General features: G+C 40.7%; 1 protein-coding gene and 1 long non-coding RNA gene across 10 annotated transcripts in view; one reads left to right on the top strand and one right to left on the bottom strand.

The window, feature by feature from the left end:
- LOC115645751 overlaps nucleotides 1–20,868 on the bottom strand; it is a 952,243-nt gene that overhangs the window by 492,536 nt on the left and 438,839 nt on the right. The gene's annotated exons all lie outside the window — the stretch shown is intronic.
- Nucleotides 1–20,868, top strand: part of OSBPL3 (oxysterol binding protein like 3) — a 132,682-nt gene that overhangs the window by 27,562 nt on the left and 84,252 nt on the right. Inside the window, exon 1 of one of the 8 annotated variants that reach the window (XM_030550792.1) lies at nucleotides 6,141–6,161. The exons of 5 other annotated variants lie outside the window; for them this stretch is intronic. The gene's annotated coding sequence lies outside the window, so the exon portion shown is untranslated. Of the gene's footprint in view, nucleotides 1–6,140; nucleotides 6,162–8,448; nucleotides 8,510–19,336; nucleotides 20,488–20,868 lie in introns of those variants that run through there. 2 more of the 8 variants (XM_030550791.1, XM_030550789.1) reach the window with 2 other exon arrangements.

Below are 20,868 nucleotides of genomic sequence, written 5' to 3'. Positions count from 1 at the left end.
CTTTCCTATAGCATTTAGATCTCAAAGCATTTTACAAAGAAGGTTGGTATCGTTATCCCCATTTTCTTCAGGAATTTGTGATGACTGCCTCAATCTCAGCTGTCTGGTCTAAGGGAAATAGATGAGTAGGTGCTGGGTTTTTTTCCTCCATGCTTCCCTACTGTAATGATCTATAGCTATACATTTATTTTCTAAGGAGGGCACCTACTTTATACCTGATATACTCGATGGAAACTTTTTGTCCGGTTGAGGCCCCCGTGTCACAGCCATCAGCCACCAACCTTCTGAGTTCAGGGGGACAAGACAAGACTCCTCAGACCCAATCACTAATGGGATCTATTTAGCTAGAGCTGGCTACCTTGAGCTACTGATTCCCTTAAGGCTTGGCTCTTCCTCCAATGCACTCATAACATCAAACAGCCTGGAACTTTTTATCTGATTAAGTATCAGGTATTCCTCATATAAAAACTCTTCTCCAGGACTACAGCAAACAGGACACTTAGTATCTCAGACTCGCCAAGTTTGATGCACAGTATCAAGATTTCAACCTCTAAAGCAAGGACAATTCTCTTCGTCTTGCACTGAGAATTCTCATCTCAAGAAGTGCCCAGTGGTTTTTAGTGAGACTGAAAAGTACAGGGCTCAGTGTAGCATAAATGCATGCATACACACATGCTGTTTTTTAAAACACTGCTTCAATAAATTTTAATAGCAACTATATTAAGTTAAAATTACAGTGTAAAATCAAATTAATTGACTACATGATCCCACTGGCTTGTGCAACTGGAGACCTGTTTTCAGAGAGGGCCTTGGCTTTTACTCTTAGTCCAGTAAAGCGTAGTCACATAGTGAGAATGGCACACCTTGATTTTGTTGAGGGAAATGTCTGGGTGCAGCATGAGTGCTTTACCCTGACAGAAAGAGATACTAGCATTTAGTATTAATCAGATTTTTTTTTTTTTTTGGTTTAGCAGGAAAGAAGTAATGTTGCGTTGGTCTAATGCCTTTTAATCAAGAATTTAAATTAACATCTTTTTAATAACCTCCCTCAACTATGAGGCAAGTAAATGATCTCATTTGACAAATGGGAGGAAATGTGGAATAGACTGTGTTTTGTACCCAAAGTCACACAAGAAGTCTCTGACAGAGCCAAGGTAATCCCTAAGTCTTCTGCCCCCAGTTCTTTACCTTAAAATAGACTGGAAGAGGTCTGATGTAGTAGGATCACTAATATCCTATCTTTAGCCTGTTTTAAAAACAAACAATCTAAATTTTAATTCCTGGGTTTGTGTATAAATAGCTGCTACTCTTCTATCAACAGTTGTTTCTCTTGGCTGGTACTAACTAGAACAAGTGGCTAAGATTTTTGGATAGTTTTAAATTTGTTTACTGCTGCTGCCAATGCCCATGATCCTGTGTAATTAATCAAGGCCATAACACTTTTTTTTTCTTGATCCTTGTATATTTCACTATAACAAACTAGTGCCTAGATTCAGGATGGATGGCAACTAGGCTAAACCCTCCCATTTCAGCGCCCTACAATTTTTTTATATTCTGTCACAAGGTAGGGAGGAACAAAGAGCTTGTAACAGCATGGCTGAAGCGGTAATTAACGTAACTAAACATAATAGATCTATGAAGAATATGAGCCCTGTGTACTGCATTGCAGACTCCTGCAGTAAAGTTTGTGTGCAAGAAAAACTGTGGAAAAGTAGTGTCTGATGGTTTTAAAAGGAAGTTTTCTTGGCTGGCTTGCACTTTAGGAACAGGAGTTAGTTAACTTCTGAAAATATTACAGTAGGACTTGTGCAACATGGGACTGTGCACCACTTTTCCTAAAGGCTTTGGGGGCAGCCCAAGTTGTTCCTACTCAAAATTCTTCCACCTCTCTCTGAAGTTGTGGATTCTCTTTTATCTTGAGCTTATCCTCTAATTCAGCTCCCGTGATTAGATAGATAGACTTTGTGGTTAAAGAAGCCAGCAATATCTAGGCACTGTGATAATACAAATAAATAGCAACAACTTGTGATCCTTGTACATTGAGTAGTGCAAAGATGTCCTTATTTGCATGTGGTTGAACCCCAGTCTTCAATAGGTTTGCATCCTAGTAAGCATGGTAGACTGAAATTCATTCTAATAAAACAAGATAGAATGTAATTTACCCAAACCGTCGATGTTCTTTTACATCTGCCTAGATTCTGAGAGGCTGCTTAAAGCAGCTCTACACTTAAAACGCTGCAGCGGTGCCGCTGTAGCACTTCAGTGCAGATGTGACTGTGTTGATGAGAGAGCTGCTCTGGTCTGCATAGTTAATCCACCTCTGCAAGAGGTAGTAGGTATGCTGCCAGAAGAAGCCCTCCCATCAACTAGCACTGTCTACACTGGGGGTTAGGTCAGTATAACTGCATCACTCAGGGGTGTGGATTTTTCACACCTCTGAGTGAAGTAGTTATACCAATGTAAGTTTATAGTGTAGACCTTGCCTTATTTGTCTACCAAGAATGGATGTATTAGAAAAGAAGAGATTTGCCACTTTCTAGGTGTGTAGGTCTTAGAAAAATATCAACCGTGAATAATTGTCTCACTGGAATTTTCAGAAAAACAAGACTTCTTTAAATATCTTGTACAGTCCAATAAGAAGCAAAGAAAACATGCCTTAGATTTAGAAACAAGTGCAATTGCTAGATTTCCGCTTGCAGTTTAGTAGTGATGGAAGTACTGCAGTGTGGGGACAGAACTAAATTTTTGCTCCTGGCACGGGAACATTGGTTGGTGAAAGAAATACATTTGGTTGTTCTCTAGTGACTCCCATTCTCTCTTCCTTTCATCCTCCTGGTAAATGTCAAGTACTGTTGTCTCCCTTTAGGAATGGTCGTATCCAGATGGAGGGTCACAGTAACAGGAGGCATTTGAGGGAGGAGATTGGGGTGCCAGCATCTGCTCGTTTTTGAGATGTATGGTATACAAGCTCTCCTGTGTCTCTTCTGTTAACATGACCGGGGAAAACAATAGGTCATAAAATATGCAAAAGCTATAACAGTCTCACACAAATAAAAGAACGAGCCAGTTATTTGGTTTCCAAGAATATATTATAATAGTGGAAACTATAGAAGGCTCTTACATTGGAGTTAGTTAGATCTAAGTGATATATAAAGTGGCATTGTTGCGTTTTGAGGAAGAGCTAGTGAGTACAATGAGTTTCGTTAAAGAATGGTGATGAGTGAGCCTAGAAAAATGGAACTGTAGATTATGGGGAAGTTTCTCTTACAGCAAACTAATGGGCACAAGAATGATTTGTTGCATGCTTTCTCAGATATACAGTGTGTATGTATATGCTCTGTACAATGAGTGAATGACAATGTTTGTCTTAATTTGAAATGCGGGGCTACAGCATGGTGTGTTGCCTTAGAAAATTAGCAAGTGGAAAGGAGACCAGTTGTTGCTTTTGTGTGGCCAAGTCTACACATTTTGTTTTACTATATCTGCTAAAAATGCATTGTCTCGCTATTCCTCCTTTTTGTTTTTCTGATCCATGGACTATATTTGCAAAGTAATCGTCTTTTATTTGACACATCTGCTCAGTAGTACTGGATGCTGCACTTATTTGTGGGCGTGGTTACTGCATGACTTTGAATGAAAAATGAGCAAAGTCCTTTCAATCAGTAATTTTGAAAACTTTTTTTTGAGCTTCTGATCTATAAAATGTGAAAACTGTGTACTTCCCCCTCCCTGCCGCCACCTTTTGTGCTGCACCATACACCTGGATCACCCTTGCTTTCTTCCTTCAAATCCATTAATTCCCATGATCTAGTGCCTGGTCAGACCATTTAAAATGAAATAATAAAAATGAACATAAATAACTGTAAACTGCAGAGACAACAGATGATAGCTCCTGAGTGGGTGTCTCCTTTTTAATGTTCAGTCTCCCTTTCCCTTTTGTCATCTTTTGTGAAGATTTCTGCCTAGCCTAGGTTATGAACTTCTTGGTGGGAGGGCAGTGACAAAGGAACATAGAAACTATCCTACTGGATCATCCCAGTGGCCCATCTATTTCATGATCCTGTCTGTAGCAGTGGCCAATAACAGACACTTCAGAATAATGCCTATACTGGACAGTTATGGAATAACCTGTCCCTGGGAAAAGTTTCTTCCTCACCCTCCTCAGGTAGATGCTGACTATATATTATAATGTAATGTAATATACAACATTATAAATATTGTGGCAGCATCGAGAGGTCCCAGTTAGGATTAGTGTCACATTGTGCCAGGCACTGTACACACATGTAAGAGAAGACTGTCCCTGCCACTAACCGCTTACAGTGTAAGTCAGTGGTGCACAAACTTTTCCAGTTGTGCCCTTCTCCATTACAGCACAGCGAAGGCTTCCTCTACTGTGGAGCTTGGGCTGAAGGCAGAGCTGGGGGAGGAGTTTGGGTTAGAGGCAGGGAGGGAATGAAGACAGAGCTGGACTCGGGCCAGAGCAGAACTGGGATTGGGGTCGGGGCAGAGTGGGATTGGTGGATGGAGCTGGGCCTGGAGATGGACCAGGACTGAGGGCTGAACAGGATAGGGGGTTAGCAGGGTTGGAAGTCTGGTACTCCCTCCCCACCCTCTATTGGGGCTATCCCATGCTCTGCTGCACCACCACCCCCAAAATGTTCCTCCATGCCTCTCTGGTAGGGCATCACCCCATAGTGTAGAGTAGCTACTGTTGATTTGGAAAGGGTTAACTGCACTTTGAATCAAACCATTGTGAATGTTAATTCACACCTAGTTTCTTTATTGCCAGTTTGATTTATGCTGATCCTCTAACTTCATCCAGGTGCTACTACAAAAGTTCTTCTATTGATTGGGTAGAACGTAGCACCATCAAAAGTCCTCTGGTAACCAAAAGCTGACCTAGAGGAAGAGTAGTGTCAGGTTATCTCTCTTGTAGGCAGGGGTAACAGTGTGGCAGATCTGCAAGAGCAATGGTCAGGGCCATAAAAGTATGAAAAAATTGATACAGGTGTTTTCCACGCTTAGCCGAAGAGTCAGCCGTCACAATTGGTGGCATTTGGTCTGTTCTTGCGTCGCTGCTTGAGCTGAGTCCAGACATCATAGATGTTCAGTAGAATGTTAAAAAATGTTCAGACTCTTCAATGACACAAACAGTCTTAATTCATAAGTTGGTTGCCTTTTAGCTAAACACTTGAAGTATGTGCTACTTTATCTGACCAGCATCATGTAATGTACAGTGACATTTAATTGTCTTTAGGCCCTGAGGAATGGGACTGAATGCAAGACTTCAGTATTGCTTAGTTAATGAAATTCTAGTCTTTGACTTGGAGATGGAGAACATTAATGTTTTGAATTTTTTCTTTCAAAGATTGGCTTTATTTGTGATCCAACTAGGAGTCTTAACATGATCTCCAGTTAGGATGTGGCTGTTATAACAGGGGACAGGATGCTTGTTGGAATTACACCTCTACCTGGATATAATGCTGTCCTTGGGAGCCAAAAAATCTTATCGCATTATAGGTGAAACCGTGTTGTATCGAACTTGCTTTGATCCACCGGAGTGCGCAGCCCCGCTCTCCTCCCCCCCCGCCCCCCAGCACTGCTTTACCGTGTTCTATCCGAATTCATGTTATATCGTGTCGCGTTATATAGGGGTTGTCATAAACAGATAGTTAAGGGTTAATGCTTCTTTTACCTGTAAAGGGTTAAGAAGTTCACCTAGCCTAGCTCACACCTGACCAGAGGAACCAATGGGGGAACAAGATATTTCAAAAGGAAGGAGGGAAGTTTTTCCTTTGTTTAGAGTTTCAGTTTCAGCCGGAGTGAAAAAGATCCAGGAACCAGCCTCTTATCAGAGCAGTAAGTTTTAGAAAGGGATAAATAAGTTTGTTTTTCTTTGTAACTTGTCTTGGTACCATTAAAGGAATTATCAAATTGGGGAATTCTTGTGTGTATTAAGATTTTTGCTTAGGGGAACATCCTCTGTGTTTTTGAATCTGTTGTCTGTGAGAGTAGCTGGTATGCTAATCTCTCCCAGAGGGTTTTCTTTTACCGTTCTTTTTTTTAATTAAAAGCCTTTTTTTTTTTAAAAAAATACTGATTGATTTTTTCCCCCTTGTTTTTAGATCCAAGGGGGTTGGATCTGGATCCACCAGGAGTTGGTAGGAGAAAGGAGGGGCGATGGTTAATTTCTCCTTGTTTTAAGATCCAGGGGGGTTGGATCTGTGTTCACCAGGAAATTGGTGAAGTCTCTCAAGACTACCCAGGGAAGAAAAGTAGTGCTTGGGGGTGGTGGCAGTGATACCAGATCTAAGCTGGTAATTAAGCTTAGAAGTGTCCATGCAGGTCCCCACATCTGTACCCTAAAGTTCAGAGTGGGGAAGGAACCTTGACAGGGGTAGAGGTGTATTTATGATGCAAGGTATTGCTACAACACTAATTTAACCATAAATACCTTTATTAAACCCAAAGGCCAAATGGATTTATGCAATTGCTGTAAACATGCATAAAAAGCCTAAATAATAAGCAATTTACTACATCCGAACAGTAACAAAACACTTATCCTCATTTGATCAAGATCCTTACAAATGGGCGAAACCCAGGGTGCTTAGACCCATATTGGCTTGCTCCAAAGTGGTCAGTCAGGTATTGGCAATGAACCCTTTAAGAGTTTACTTTTTTTATACCTTTCAACAAACAGGTGATGTCATTGCCAAGTACTGACCTCAGCTAAAAACCTATTTGAGACAGTTGACCCTTTTTTCCAGACTTAATCACAGATAAGATTTGCAACCTCCTTTCCTCGCTATCTCTTCTCCTCTTTGTTGATTAACAGTTTTTCCTTTTCAACTAGGTTCACATAGGCCCTAATTTTTAGATAACACTGGTATGTGGGGTAGGTAGAACCATGTTGGCTCATTTTAAACAGATTTTTTTTTTTTAATTTAAAATAATCTGCAGTTACCCCTATTGGTCAGAGGCCTTCTTTTTAGAAACCTCCACATATTTCCAGAAAGCTTATGCCCAAATAAATCTTAGTCTCTAAAGTGCCACCAGACTCATCATATTTCATTAGTTAATCTTTGAACTAGACCAGGGGTCAGCAACCTTTCAGAAGTGGTGTGCTGAGTCTTCATTTATTCACTCTAATTTAAGGTTTCGTGTGCCGGTAATACATTTTAATGTTTTTAGAAGGTGTCTTTCTACAAGTCTCTCTATATAATATAAACTAAACTGTTGTATGTAAAGTAAATAACGTTTTTAAAATGTTTAAGAAACTTCATTTAGAATTAAATTAAAATGCAGCACCCCCACGGACCAGCATGAGTGCCACTGAAAATCAGCTTGCGTGCCACCTTCAGCACCTGTGCCATAGGTTGCCTACCCCTGAACTAGACTTTCTCCCTGTGTCATTCCTTCTGACCTTGTATGTAACTCATTATTTTCAAGGCCTTCCTTCTACTTGCTACTCAGGGCCTTTTTTTACTTACACACACACACACACACACACACACACACACACACACACACACACACACACACACACACACACACGCACACTTTCTTAACTAAACTTAAGATAACCCTAATTCTTTAATTTCATATTTATCCTACAGTGCTAACTTAATGCAATGTAAGGATTCTCTGCCCCTCTTTCCTTGTAGGGAATATTTCATAGCTGCCAACAAAACAACACTTCTGTATCTACACCATGAAGTACACCCTTGAAATTTTGAGACACAGGATGTTGATTTTGCTACTGAAATTTGTAACACCTAGCCTGTGCAAGGTAGTTATACAAAAGCTCAGATACAATGCCATTTATTTATTGTATTTGGACTAAATGGTAGACAATTTTGAGACCTTAGTATTTAACTCGCTGCCTAGAGGAGAAACTTATGCTCTTGCATAAAGACATGAGGCCTGATTGTCCTTTTTCATTTACATCAGGGTAACTCCTTACTTATATTAGTGTTGAAGGAAGGAAAAGCAGGCCCATGGCATTTCTAGAACTGATTTTGCAGTGTACAAAATCTAGCAAATTATAAACATACCAACACATGTTATTGCTCTCCAGGTGTAGATGTAGCCAATCTATGTGTATTCGGTTTCATTTACTGAGAGAGAGAAGATGGAATGAACAATAATTGGATTACCATGCTTGATTTACTTTCCTATGCACGTTGTGTGGCATCAAAACTATTTGACAATCCTCGTGTGCTTGTTTGTGCAAGTGCTGCTAGCTTCTTAGATTTGCCTGGGAAGTATGGGGAAAGTGGTCTGACCTATTCCACTTGGGAAATGTAGCTACCTGTAACACTTTTTTTTTAATCCAGTGTTTTGGCCTAGCTGTAGAAAAGAATTTAAAAAATTAGGTATTTGGAGAAGAGGAAAAATGAGGCTGATAATGTACAGACTGGCAGTAACAGATGTAAGAAACTGTTAAAATCACATGTGGAGTCCTCAGGCAAACAGGAAGACAGACAATTTGTGGAATGAAGCACAGGCAGTAAGTTACAGCATTTACTGGAGGCTTATTATTCTGAAGGGCTATGTACCGGAATTGCATAAACAATGTGCAAGACCTGACACAAGTGCTCTAAAAACCAGCTTGTTAAACACCAGGATGAATAAATGCAACTTTTTCTTGCTTTCAAACACTAGAAACAAATCATATATAATGCAGAGATGGATGAGAATTTGGGTGCCTACGAACATGGTATCATTTACAACATATTAAAAATCAAAGTGAGAAAGAGAATGCAGTTCTTGGGTCAGAAGAGTGTTTAACACAAACTAAAAACTGAGCTAGAATTAGGGGGAGATGTTCAAAAGGTACAGCGGGTAGACAGGTGCCCAGCTCTCATTGACAATCATCAGGAGTTGGGCACTCAACTCCCTCCTATTCCTGCCTTTGAAAAATCTCTTCCCCTCCCCCCACAGCCAAAAACAAACAAACAAACCCTAATTCTACAAAGACAAAAGTTCAGTGTGAAATACCAGAATCTCTCAGTCCCAGTATTTGGCAGAATACAATTATTTCTTCCTGCTCCTGAATCGCAGGCTTTCAGGGTGAGCCAGGTTACTGTTGTTGACAGAAGTCCATTTACTAAGGTGGCTCCAAACCAAAGGCACCAAATTGTGCAAGTGGTTCTCAAGAATTGTCTCCTGCAGCAGTCTGTAATTTTTATTAGCTTTTGTAAACTGCTGAAAGCAATGATAACGTGATGAAATGTCCTGTACTTTAACTGTCTCCTCCAGAAATCACAGATGGAACTAGAGTAGGGGTTCTCGCAACAAAATTTTTGGTGGCCTCAGAATGCAGCCATCAACTCTTGCTGGTGGCTGCTCTGACACTGAGAAGTGGGCCCCCACCAGCCTGAGCCCCACCGCCCCAAAAAAGTGGGTTCAGGAACTCACTGGCTGCCTGTGGAGTCCCAAGTGCCCTGTGCCACAGCCAAATAGGGTGTTCCCCTGCTCCTGGCAACTGAACACCAGAGCTGCCTCTGGTGCCACACACACACTGGCCCCTTGTGTCTCCAGAGGCGCTGCCTAGAGCCAGCTAAGAGGCTGTGTGGGGCAGGGCGCAGATCCCTGCTGGCTGCACCAGTGCAAACACCAAGGCAGTGTATCCAAGAGCAACACCTGAGTGATTCAGGGAGGGGCCACAGCTTTGCCTCCCCTCTCCCCCCAATCTCCGCCATCCTTTGAAGGTTGTCATGGCCGCAATAAACTCTGCTGCTGGCTGCATGTGGTCACAATGGCTGCATTTGAGAAATGCTGAGCCAGAGTGATGCAGGAGGCCTGCTGCTTGTTGTGCTTTTCTTCAATTTTATGGTCCAGCTTCTTGGCCACTGAATGATTTGGCAGGAGTTGTCTCATTACTTATCCTTTCCTCCCTTAGCTGTTGGCATTGTAAATCCACCCTCCCTTTTCAGGCTCTAAATTGCTGACCAATTTAGTAGTAGTTGCTGCAACAGCAGCCTGTCTGGTAGTTCTCCAGATTAGGGCCAGTTTTAAAGCACAAAATGTCATTCTGACAAAGTTCTGGATGTACATGGCCTTTGGTCATCAGCAGAACTGCTTGGCCTGTCATTCTAGTCTAATTAAAGACCCTCTCCTCCTTCACATTGAAGTACACAGATACACTGTGTGTTTTTTGCTATGCATACGGTACCCTTTCAATATCCGCATGCTGCTAATGACAAAACTTGTTTGGTGTATGTCAGCTATAGAAATCAGTCAAAGTGAACCTTTTTTTCTCATCTTTAAGGAAAGCCCAGAAAGATGAACCAGGGAAATCTGCTCAAACTTCTTCCAGTTTTGCTGATCTTGGTGGGTGGTGGCGAGGAGTAGTGTGGGGGAGTTGGCGATCGGATATCTGAATTTGGTGGGACTCCCCACCCTTTGCTTTGCTGCAGCGGCAAGCATATGACTCTTTCTTCGGTTTGAACTCAAGTGGGAAGATCTAGTGAAACTACAAATGCTGATTCATGTAACTTCTAATGTAATCTTTTCAGCGATCACTCATCTCTCAACAGTTATATTTAAACAAGCTTCCTGCAGCAATGCTTGTCATTTTGGGATGATAAAAATAAAAGCTCTGAGCCATTTTTTGGCATACTTTGTGATATCTTCCCAACACAGTACAGCACAGGTTTTGTTAAGCAAAACTGAATTTGTCTTTTCAAAGACACTTGTAAGTGTCTTAAAGGAGAGCTTAGTGTTGAAAGGAGAATTGAGTGGCTTTTAATACTGGTGTTTTGAATTCTGTTTACTTATGTTACTATTTATAGTAATTTTCTCTTTACATTTACTCTTCAGTATCTTTGCTTACTGAAAATGAAATTTCATTTTTTTTCACAATTAAACATTTTTGAACTAAATATACATGTTAATATCACATTGTTTAAAATAACAGATCTCAAGAAATGCAAAGCTAAGGTTCCAACAGCATGTGTAATATTGTCTGTTCTTGACAAAGTCAGTGCTAGAGTTATGCATACGTTTAAGTGTTTGCTGGAGAGGAACTTTCATTTTTTTCCCCTTAAATCAAGCAAAGGCAATAACCCTCAGTGGAAACTATATGTATGCAACAAGTTTCAAACGTCATATTTGTCTGAAAAACTTGTTACATGAATCAGCAATGTGTTTTTTTTGTTTTTTTTGTTTTTTTAAAAAACACTTTCCCCCTTTCTTTCTACACACTCTTCCATTATTTTTAAGTACTGGAATAGATTTTGCTCTAAGTGTGTGTGTGTGTGTGTGTGTGTGTGTGTGTGTGTGAGAGAGAGATTTATTTGGTTAAATCTGTCTCACACTTTGGGTTTGGGGGTTTTTGTTTCGTTTATTACATAAACAAATATCTCTTCAGATAAAGACCAGGCATAGAAAACATAATCACCAAACACGAATGTTTCAGAACGTTGTCTTTCTAAAAAAGAGGTGATAGAAAAATGTGTAGCTGTTCTTACTAGAATGGACACAATCAGCACCCGCTTATACTTTTTATGTTAATGTTTTTCCTAAACTTTGCACCCTGGTCTTCTCTTGTGTGGAATTATTTTTGTGCTTTTAGCTCTTTGCTTCTATTAAATAGGTCTTTTTGTCAAAGCATATTTTAATGAATTAGTCAAATGGATTAGTACAAATTAAAGGAAAATCTTTAAATCAGTCAGGATTAAAGCTTTAGAAAAGAGTTACACCTCTGGTTTCACAATCTTCGTGGCAACAATATTGATTATCTAGAAAGCCATCTTGCTTATCTCCCCCCCTCCCCCACTCTCGCACACACACACTTGGAAAAATGGGAAGGAGGGAGGAAGGAAAACAAATTGATGGGACTTCTGTTTTTTTGTTGGTGTTCAGGTGCAAGTTTAAACAGGAATTATATGAATTATGAGGCAGGCTGCATTTATAGCTCCTCTTTTTATATAATCTAAAAATAAACCCCAGATAACTGAGTTATAGTAGAACTGTAATTTTAAAACAGCCATGGAAATGCTAAGCAGTGAGAAAAATGGTAAACTGTGCATGAATGAAGTGTCCATGAGAACTCTACTGCCAGTCTTCTCAGTATTCCCATTCAGCAGTGACTGGAGCTGGAATTGAAGTGAGAGAGCGCTCCCTAGCAGTAATGAGACAGATTGTTAAATTATAGTACTGATGCACCCAACTCAGTTGAGGGGCATTGTAAATTCTCTGTTCTAACCCAGTGCCGGTAACTCATTTTAGAATAACTCAAATCTTAACTTCTAGAAATACTTGGAAATGGGGAGCGCATCTGCAGCTTCAATTACTTACACTTAATTAAAGAAAAGGCAGTTATCCAGTAGGCTGCAATAACTGATACAGATCTTGATTCTGCAAAGTGAGCCACCAGTGCAGACCGTAGGCCTTCATGGAAACCCATGAAACATTTCATAGGAATAAGGATTTGTACCACTGGCACCTCTTCCTGGAGTGGTGCCATGATTTGCATTTGACTGCTATATTGTAGTTGGAAGGATTGACTCTTTGGGAATAAGTCAAGTCCATTAAGGCTCATGTTAATCTTTCATATTCTGGTCTGTCTACAATAGTGCTAAATTATTCATTAAGTCCAGTCCTTCCTTGTTGGCCAATTTCCTATCTACAATTTACAGACATCTAGATATTAAACTGACCTAGCTAAAAAAATTTTTGCTTCTCAAAATCATGGAATTTGCCACCTTCAATATAAAAAGGAGTATCCGACTTGAATTCAATTCTAACAATGCCCATCTTTTCAAATAGTGCATCTCCTTAGTGGCACTCCGAGGCATCCTGGAAAGGACAGTGGCAGTGAGGGGTCCTTCTTTTTCTTTTTAAGTAAATCTCTTTACATTACACTAACACATTTTTCCCAAATTCAGGAAAGGCAGATCCTTCATTAACAGAGACAAAATTCTGAGTAAAATTTTCAAAGGCATCGAATTCCCATTTTCAGAAGTGACTTAGGCTCCCAAGTCACTTATGTACCTTTGAATAGTTTATTTTTAAAAAACAGCACAGCATCACTTAATATAACCTTTGCTTAAACTGAAGACTTTATAACCAAGGCTTCACAGACTTGTAAATTACTGTAACTATATATCAGTGGGCAGTCTTGTCACAAGCCATGAAGACAAGAGTGAAAGATCTTCTGGATCAATAAAATGAAATTGCCTTCCATTTCCTTGCTTATTTTAGAAAAGAGTGAATTTCAATCCTATGTGAGGTCGCAACTGCTCTTTAGAAGACTTTTTTGAGACAGTGACACCGTTTTCCCTTTGTTTTACATCCTCCTTGTCATTAGGCAATTTGGTGTGCAGGAACATGTTTCTCATTTAGCTGGAACGGGTTCTGTATTCCACTGTATAAAAACAGTCATTGTGACCTTTCCCTTCCTTTTAACATCTGTCTCATGTTTAAGATCATATTTGCTCCATCAGGCAATATTTGTAAATTGAACATATATATGTAGTTCTATATCTTGTGGCTGTTTTGCAGGTTTTCCAGTGTTCTTACAAAATTAAAGATGAGCTGGGGACCAGAGAACTTAGTTCCCCTTATCTAATAGATTACTATATTTATAGCACATTAATTTAATAGTACAGAATTATCTAGCAATCCTACAATCCAGCAAGAGGGTTCATCATGGTTACAATGACAAAGAATCAGTCAAGGCTATGTAATGGGTATAATTATGTTCTTATTTCAGTTTATGAAACATAATTTGAGAGATGTAATCACACTAAAATAAAACTGATGAGTGGGAAAATTGATAGTGTGTGCGGTGGTGGGAAGGAAGGACCATAATTAGATAGGAGGAGGGGAAAATGTTTTCCTGTCGCCATTTCTCATTGCCTGAGTGCTGTTGAATGGAGCTTACAGAATATATATTTATTCTGAAGTACGCTTCTGGGCAACTCCCTTCCACCCATAACTACGCCAAAAAAATGTAAGCCTCAATCCCACAAAAGCCTAAGCATATGCTTAACTTTAAGCATATGAGAAGTCCCTTGGTGTTCTGTTGCAGTAAGTTTCATGCAACTACTCACATTTAAGCATGTGTTTCAGTACTTTGCGTGATTTGGGCCTTTGCAGCAAGTAAAAGTTTGTGCATGCTGGCCTGTTTCCCACCGTGGCCCGTTTTGTAAACGCAGTATTGTTGCAATTATCCCATGGCCCACTAATTAATTTAATGAGGGGGGGGAATTTTCAGATACAAGTTCAAGAACTCTTTCAGACCATTTTATGTCATGTTTAGCTCATTATCATTGTATCTGAACAAGAGTTCTTAGAGGGTTTTTTAAAAAATATTTCCTGGCATTATGGGAAGAGCTGTGGAACTTTTCCACATGAGTGCAGTTGATTGAAGTGGTGAGATCCTCCAGTAACTCCCTCACTCTGTGAGCAGAGCAAAGATAGAAATGAAACCATGACAGTTTGATCCACAACTCAATATTTCTTCTATAGATCAAAGGAAGAACTGTGTCTAGTTATCATACCCATTGGTGGTAGGTTTTAAAACCCTAGGTGGTGATAGAGCTGCTCAAAGAATGGAAAAACTAAAAATCTGCAAAAAGTGCAGTTTTTTTTTCCTAATTTATTTTCATTGAAATTCCAATGTTTTCAAAAAATTCCTGTGATGCCCACTGGACAGATATGTAGCAGAGTTCCAGTAGGAACTGGAAGAAAATCCATTCTGCCTGGCAGTATTTAATTCCTAGGATAGATAGCCAATCTTCTCAAACCTTCATGTTCCCTCACTATTTCCGAATTATTGCCTCCAGAAGACATGCTGGAAAAAGTAAACAGTGCTACTGAGAGTGATGCCCAATATTACTGTTTAAGAGAGGGGCTCATTAGGCAAGTTACCGAAGAGCCCAAACCCTTTCATAAGTACGCCTCTACCTCGATATAACGCTGTCCTTGAGAGCCAAAAATTCTTACTGTTATAGGTGAAACCGCATTACACTGAACTTGCTTTGATTCACCAGAGTGCACAGCCCCCGCTGCCCGAGCACTGCTTTACCATGTTATAACACAAATTTGGATATATCGAGTGGCATTATATCAAGGTAGCGGTGTATATGCAATTCCCTGAAGTGGCTGAAGCATTTCTAGGCTGTGATTGGCTTACCTTTTAATAACCCTGGAACTACGTGTGTCATAAGCACACCATGTTGCTTTTTCCCCCTTCTTTTTTTTCTCATTGCACATCAAGGTGTAGACGGGGAGTTTCATGAAGAATTTCAGAGAATTCCTCACCCCCTTTTCTCTACAGCTTTCCAGTAGGTTCTGATGTGAAATGATAGAATCATAGAGTTAAAAGGGACCACAAGGATCAAGTCTAACCCTGCCAAGATGCAGGATCTGTTGTGTCTAAACCATCCAAGACAAATGGCTGTGCAGCCTCCTTTTGAAAACCTCCAGTAAAGGAGCTTCCAACCTCTGTAGGCAGTCTGTTCCATTGTCCATCGATAAAGAGACATTGATGCTTCCAGAGTTCTAAGCAGCAGAGAAGTGGCATGGTCTCAATGCACAGACACTACCAGCTTAACATGCTGATTTATTTTGCTGGCATCTGGCCATGGGAAGTCATGCCACTGAACATCAAAGTTTAGATATGTTTTCATCAGACTGTGCATATTGAAATGGGGGCTAGAGGATATGTGTTTAAAATAACCCCTTAGAAATCTGGGATGAGGGAGAGATTGTTGCTTTAAAAAGGAGTAGGCCTTGGGGAAATAATGGAAGAAGTGTATTTAATGAACAGAACAGAACAAAGTTTTAAACAGTAAGAGATAACACAAAAAAAAAGAGAGAGCAACCAGCCACTGTTGAAATCTGGAAGCTTCGTGGTAAACATTTTACATTTGTAACCCCATCTCTGGGTTCTAATCATTAAGTATGGTAAGTGATCACTTCAGAGCATTCTGACTGTAGATGAAGAAGTGAGATGAGATGTGGTGGATATATGCCATAAAGAGTTACAACATCACTTTCAAATGCTGCTTTCCTCACTGAAAACTACAAATACTGTTCTCCAATATGCTGCTTTATCTTCTCTGTTTCTTGCTACTAGAAGGCACTGCCTCTAGCTGAGGGTAAGAAATGCACCTTCTGCTGCAGCTATCTTTAGTACCTCTGCGTTAATTGGTTGCAAGGGAGTGCTTCAGTATAATTCTGTTTGAGTTCCCTATTTATGTAACAGCCTTGAGCACTGCATGTATCTTGTGTATCAGCTGTCATGTGATTGTCTGGAGGCTTCTCTTGAGTTCTGGTGGCCTTGTACATTATGTGCAGCGTGGTGCCTACTGCTAGGCAAGAGTCTTAGAGGCTATTTTAAACTCTTAAGGCCTATTTAGACTGGCTGGAGGTAACTTTGTTCATATTACTTAACATGCTTTCATTTTCAGCTACATTTATCAATTGCATCACATGGCTAGTATGAGTGAGTTGATTAGATGTATGATACAAAATTGCAAGTGGTAATGGCTGTATGTCACTAATGTCATGGCTCCTACCCCTCCTCATTTACATATTTATTAGTGCAGACTATATATGTAATATATTTCATACAAATATACTCTGGATGTCTCCTTGGATAAAAATTAATGCCAGTTTGATGCATTCACATGACAATTATCCTTGTCACACCATACATTGAATACTCAGTTTCTGGGGTGGGCGGAAGGAGGTAATTTTAAAAATATTTTTAGAGTACACATTGACTTACTTTTGAATTTATGTAATATCTTGCTAATATGAAGGACCATTAACCCAAGGGTTAAGGAAACAGTAGACATGCTTGTCTGACTCCACGAGAGGCTGAACAAGCTTGGCATTGAGGAAATTTTTTCTTTGATATTTTCCTTATGACTTATTCTAGCGGAATGTTCCTTAGGTTCTAATTTCTCCTGATTCATTCTTTTGTCATGGGTGATTAACTACAAGCATTATCTATCAGCTACCAAATGGGCTTTAAATGATTTCTGCTTTTTGAAGATAAGTAGGTTATTTACAAACTAACTTTCCTCATTAAAATAGTGTGCCTAGGTACTATGAAAGCCTGACCCAGGACTGAAGGAAGGGTTTAGGCAAGGGGAATTAGTACACTTATATTGCAGTGGCACTCAGGAGCCTCAGTCATGGACCAGAACCGCTGTGTTCTAAATGCTGTACAAACACCTAACTAAAGAAGTTTAAACACAATTAGTTTAAACACATTTTCCAGCAAATAGGCTAGGTAGATATGAAAGCACTTTAATTGGATTAACACTGACTTTCAGAGCAAAATCAGTTTGGTTTTTGTTTGTGTTTTTTCATCTCCCGTATAACATTTATCCAACAAAATAATTTGAGAATTTTGTTTGCGAGCTAAATGTACTATTTTAAAATACCACACAGAAAACTGCTGACTTAATGTTCAAAGGTTAGTGCACTAGGAGTGCTGCAATGACTTCCATTGGTGGCGTTTTGTTTTGTCTTCCGTGTTCCTCCATTCATAAAATGGACTTTAATGACAAAACTTGCATCTTATTCTGTCTCCACATTTAAATGCTCACAATAGCACTTTTTACCCTAATTAACTCTGAGCCAGCTGCAAGTCTTCATTTTTCAAAACAATAACAAAATTTCCTAATGACAGGGCTGCCCGGGGGGAGGGAGAGGGCAAATGGAGCAATTTGCCCTGGGGCCCACAGGGGCCCCAATGAGTTTTTGGTGGGTCTTCAGCGGCAGGTCCTTCAGTGCTGCTGAACACACCCAGATCGAGTGAAGGTCCTTTTTCCGAAGACCCCAGGCCTCCTGAATCCTCTGAGCGGCCCTGCTTAATGACAGTGATTTCACACTACCATTTTCCAGCTTTTTCTAACTTTCATTTCTTCTCCCTTTCTTCTGCCATGAGCTATAAGGACATTGAGACTCTGCAGTGAGTTTGTAGCATTGAGAGATACAAGAAATAAAACCAAACGTTAAATTGTTGTCCTGAATTAGTGAACCCTTCAGCAGTAGCACTAGAATCTCCAAGTTGGTGCCTTTTTAAGGGAAGTGGAAGTCTATCAACTGTATCTGCTGACATATTTTTACCAGTTGCTTTAGTTTTAATATAGGAAAAATTAGACTGGTTATTTTTAAATTATAATTATTTCATAACCTCTCTAGGAGCAGATAGAGGAGAATCCCCTCTGAAACAGGACAAACTCTTAATGCACGTCAGCAGGGTCCACACAGTTATTCCATGGTAGGCTAATGTCATAGATTTTAAAGCCAGAAGGGACCATCATGATCCTCTAGTCTGACCACCTGCACATCACATCACAGGTCACAGAACCTCACCCCCCTGCTCCTGTAATAAGCCAATAATCTCTGTCTGAGTTACTAGAGTCCTCAAATCTTGATTTTAAGATCTTCGAGTTACAGGGAATCCACCATTTTATTCTAGTTCAAACCAGCAAGTGACCCATTCCCTTACTGTAGAGGAAGCCTCACGCCCTCTCCGCCCCCCCCCAAAAAAAAAGAAAAACAAAACCCAAGGTCTCTGTCCACCCAAAGCTTGCACCCCTCCCCTCCCAGCTTGCTGTGAAATAACTGTTTGTATAGACAATTCCTTTAGTGTAACTGAAGGATTGATTGACAGTTTAGTAAGACAATTTGGCTCTTTAATATTTTTGTGGCGGTAAGTTTCATAGGCGGTGGTCTAAAACAAAACATCACAGAAAAGCCCTGTCATTGTTGTTGGGCATGTTTGATTTCTCTCTCCCTCATGCTTTCACAGCGGCTGCCAAGTCTTGGAGGAAGAGCACGTCAGTTGTAAATACAAGACCTTGAGCTACTAATCATAAACTTCACGAAGGAGAGAGTTAAAGAATGCAGAAAGATTACCAAAAGATGCAGGGGTTTCTGCAATCTCTCATGCACAAATCTGGAATTCCTCAGCTGGTCGATGACATTGTGAAGCATCATTTGGAAGCACCAGTCAAAGAACAGAAAAAATCTGGGGAAGAGGGCACTGTTTATTTCCAATCTTCCCCACAGTTCTACCTTGTTCAGAGCTGATCACAGAAGCCTGCTCCTGTTTTGCTATGTGTGATGGCATTGTTTGGGTTTTTTCTTCTCAATAAACAAAATTGGGAAGTTTAAGGAGGAAAAAAACAAACTTGCTGTTTGAGGAATACCACTGCTGTAGAGTCTCTCATTTCTTTCAGGACTCCAAACTGGGGTTGCCAGGCATCTGGTTTTCGACCAGAATGCCTGGTCAAAAAGGATTGCTGGCAGCTCCAGTCAGCACTGCTGACCGGGCCGCTAAAAGTCTGGTTGGCGGTGCAGCAGGGCTAAGACAGGCTCCGTGCCTGCCCAGGCTCCACACACCTCCCGGAAGCGGCGTGCATTTCTGGCCCCTGGGGCAGGGGCAGCGCAGGGAGGTTCCCCGATTGCCCCTCTGCCTAAGTGCCGGCTCCAGGAACCACGGCCAATGGGAGCTTTGGGGGTGACGCTTGTGGGGACAAGCAGCATGCGGAGCCTCCTGACCCCAAATCTCTCATCCCTAGCTCTACCCGAGAGCCCACACCGCAGCCAGAGTCCTCCTGTGCCCCCTCTGCCTACCCCAGCCCTGAGCTCTCTCCTGCACCCCAGATCCCTCATCTCCAGCCCCACCCCAGAGCCCAAACCCCCTTACACAACCCAACCTCTTGCCCTAGGCCAGAGCCCCCTCCTGAACTCTGAACCCAACCCCCTGCTCCAGGCCAGTGAAAGTGAGTGAGGGTGTGGGAGAGCAAGTGATGGCAGGATGGATGGAGTGAGCAGGGGTGGGGCTTCAGAGAAGGGGCATAGCACAAAACCGAACAACTCTGCCATCAGAAAGTTGGCAATCCTACTCCAAACCAAATAATATGAGTATGGTACTGATTATCTTATCCCTTTTCTTATTGAATTAAAAAACATTTTCTGAAGCTGCCCCAGAATTCAGCACGGCTGTGCTTAGTAATATGCTTTAGAAATCTGGGAGCACTTGCCATAGAATTTAGGTCTAATGTGCCTCAGAATCTCCTGGCTGGGTCCTGACAGTGATGGTTCAATAGACTCTCAGTGCACTTTATAAATTAGAGCCTGCTTGTGGTCATGAACTGTTAAACTTTGCCATTTTGCAAGTATATCAGCCAACTAACAGAGACGTTAGAGTGGTGATTTCAAACCACAAGAATGGGAAACTTCAAGTGGGCAGCAGTCACCCTGTAAACAGTGTTACAAAAGCATTTCCTGCATTGGACTTCGGAGTGGGTAGAAGAGTGCATGAATGATTAACTTTTTCTAAATCAGTTTCAAGTTCCTTTTATGGAAAAAAAATATTTTTTAAGCATCTGCTTGTAAAGAGAGACTGTCATCTTTGTAAAATGGCCATTTAAAAGATTTACAAAGGAGCTGGAAACTGATCGAGAGAGACATGTTTTGTGTGAACTCAGTCAACTATTTAAAACCAAGGTAAAGTGAGCTTTATAGATATTAAAAGCACTAACCTTGATGAAAAGGCAAAGAGCAGGAGAACCTAATTTCTTCAAAATGCAACATCCCTAATCAAAACTGTTTAAATCAGTAATAACTGTATAGACCAGGCCCAATTTGTCATGTAGTTCACCACACAGCTGTTCTATATGCCATATTATTTCTTATACCTCACTCATCGTAGAATCTGATGGTAGCAATGTTCAGTCACTATTAATCTGGCTCATATATGAAGTAGTCACATAAAAGGGAAAAAAAAATCCCCCCCCCCCCCCGACTATTATCAGATGTCTGGGCCATCCAGTCTTGGGAGGGGGTGGGGTTTGTTTTAATTTGACTTTAAAGAATGGTAGGGCTATT

Source organism: Gopherus evgoodei, chromosome 2, assembly GCF_007399415.2.
Source record: "Gopherus evgoodei ecotype Sinaloan lineage chromosome 2, rGopEvg1_v1.p, whole genome shotgun sequence".
NCBI classification, from domain to species: domain Eukaryota; kingdom Metazoa; phylum Chordata; order Testudines; family Testudinidae; genus Gopherus; species Gopherus evgoodei.
The sequence above is the reverse complement of the archived record's forward strand: the minus strand, read 5'-3'. Positions and strand labels throughout refer to the sequence as shown.